This window comes from Tenrec ecaudatus, chromosome 6 (assembly GCF_050624435.1).
Source record: "Tenrec ecaudatus isolate mTenEca1 chromosome 6, mTenEca1.hap1, whole genome shotgun sequence".
Lineage (NCBI taxonomy): Eukaryota > Metazoa > Chordata > Mammalia > Afrosoricida > Tenrecidae > Tenrec > Tenrec ecaudatus.
The window spans coordinates 80,693,116-80,695,779 of NC_134535.1; positions in this window are offsets into that span (position 1 = coordinate 80,693,116).

A 2,664-nucleotide genomic window follows, 5' to 3' on the forward strand; every position below is an offset into this window, starting at 1 on the left:
GGCGGGGCGGGGCGGGGCGGCGCGGCCCTGGGCTCGTAAAGCTGCGCGAGGAGGTGGCGCTGCGTCCGACGGAAGACCAGCGCGACATGTGGCCAAAGGGGTGGAGCCTGGGCTGTCGTGAAGCTCCTCGCGCTTTACGTAGGGGTACGCGCGGACGCGAGGCCGGGTGTGCGCCGGGGACGGGTCCGCGTGCAGCGCTGACTTCCGGCGGCTGGGTCGCGGAGTAGGCGGGGCCGCGTTTGCTACTTCCCCCGGTGGGGACCGAATCGAGCGCCCTGGAACCTGGAATGGCAGTGCCACAATTGCTTTTTGAGAACATTCTGAGCTGCTTTGCAAGGCGTTTTAAGTAAAAGGCCCAACAAACGCACAGTCCTGCCTCCAGATGGTTTCTTTAGACACGATCAGGAATGAGGTGAACCAATGTGGAGCATTATTGGCTTTGGGCTCTGTTTAATCCTCACAGTTGAACCCAGGCTTCTCTGATTCACTGCTGAGTGTTAACCATCTCTCCTTTAGCTCAAGTTCCTTTTTATCCTACACTTTCATTCGATGAAAGTTTCGGTTGAGCACCTACTGTGTACCAGGCACTGTTAAAGACATCTGCAGGGACAACAGAGAACAAAATTGACTAGGTAGCTGACTGCAGGAGGTTTTATTTCGTGAGGGAAAAACAGACATCAGCAGATGAATACGTATTAGAAATGATCAATGTTCTGCAGGTCATTAAAATAACCCATCCAAAAAACCTAACACGAAGTTGGTCCCAATTTAGGAGGGTCCTGTGGGACCTGACAGGACTGCGCCTTACCCCCTCCCCACCAGTTTACTAGGTTGTAAATCTTTGTATAAATAAACTGTCAAAGTCTCTCTTGGAGCTAAGTGCTAATGGCTTGGTTAGCCCCCAGGCACTTAGACACTGCCTCCCTAAGGCTTCTTAATTAAAACAAGGCAGGGTAATAAACTAAGTGGGTGCAGCTCTACAATATGGTCAGATAAGGCCTCTGGAGAAATGACATTAAAGCAAAGATCACAATTACAAGCAACTTATTCTGCAGTTTGTCTAAACTGTGGACTTTGGACATGTTACCAGGAAAGACAAGTCCCTGGAAAAAGGACACATTTGATAAAGTGAAAAAGACAGTGCCCCTGGGCAAGATGGATTGCCACTGTGGTTGAAATCACGGGCCCAGGCATAACAGTTGTGAGGCTGGTGTAGGGCCAGGCCGTATTCTGGTTTGTCATCTGTAAGCCGTCTCCCTAAGAGGCTGAATCAACTCCACGGTGCACAGCAGCAGCCTGCCAGCCAGCTCCGCTCTAAGGGGAAGCACAAGAGCACAGCGACAGCAAAGCCCCACTTGAGGAATGTAAAGGCTAGTGGCATGCAAGTGATCACGAAGATGGTATAACACCGCACATTTGTCATTCTGTTACACATAAACCTGCTGTGCTAAGAGTCAGAGCCAACTCATTGGCAACTAAGAGCAATGACAACAGCTGGAGTTGCTGCAGAGAATAGGGAGCGTGGTACAAGATAAAGTGTGAGAGGGAAGCCAGGTTCACAGTTGAATGGGAAAGCATGGATTTCTTTTTTCAATTGTGGTAAGACATGGACGCCAAGTTTGCCATGTTAGCCATTGTTAAATACAAATAAGTAACATTCATTATATTCACGATGCGGAACCATCACCATTCTTCCCAAAGCTTTTCATCACTCTGAACAGAAACTCGGTAACCATTAAGCAATAACAACCCTTGTTCAGCCCTCAGTTCCCACAGTCCTGGCAACTACTAATCTATGTTATGTGTATTTACCAATTCTGGTTATTTCATGTAAATGCAATTATACAATATTTATCCTTTTATGTCTGGCTTATTTCACTTAACATACTATCTTCAAAATCCATCCATGTTGCATCAGAAATTTATTGCTTTGTTACTGTCGGTTTGGTTCTGACTCATAGAAATCCTGCGTACAACAGAACACAATACTACCCAGTCTGGGGCCATGTGGGAAGCAACCAGGAAGAGAGTGTTTAAGGACAAACTCTGCAAGTTCATAGTTAAGGAGTCTGGGAGGCGGGGGCTTCTGTGGAGGGAGACCTTCACTTCGTGGGTTGGAGATATATTCCAGTCACATTCTCCTAAGTAAAAGTTATTCCCCACAATGTCCCCCCATAATAATGCCTTTAAAAAAATACTGCCAATTTTAAGGTGCTACTTGTAAGCACATGGTTGCTACTATATCTGCTGAAGGTCAACTGCTTAAAGCAGTGGTTCTCAACCTTCCTAATGCCAGGACCCTTTACTACAGTTCCTCATGTTGTAGTGACCCCTAGCCATAAAATTATTTTCATTGCTACTTCATAGCTATAATTTTGCTTTGGTTATGAATCGTAATGTAAATATCTGATATTGGGGGCTCTTACATCTCTTATCAAAATCCATGCATTCATCCATTGTGTCAAGCACATTTGTACAGATGTTGCCATGATTTTCAAAGCTTTTTCTACTTGAACCCTTGATATCAGCTGCTCATTCCCTCCCTACCCTGCTCTCCCTCATGAACCCTGGATAAGTTATCGATGATTATTTTCATATCTTACATCCTTCTCTGTCACCCTTCACCCACTTTTCTGTTGTTCGTCCCCCTGGGAGGGGGTTATA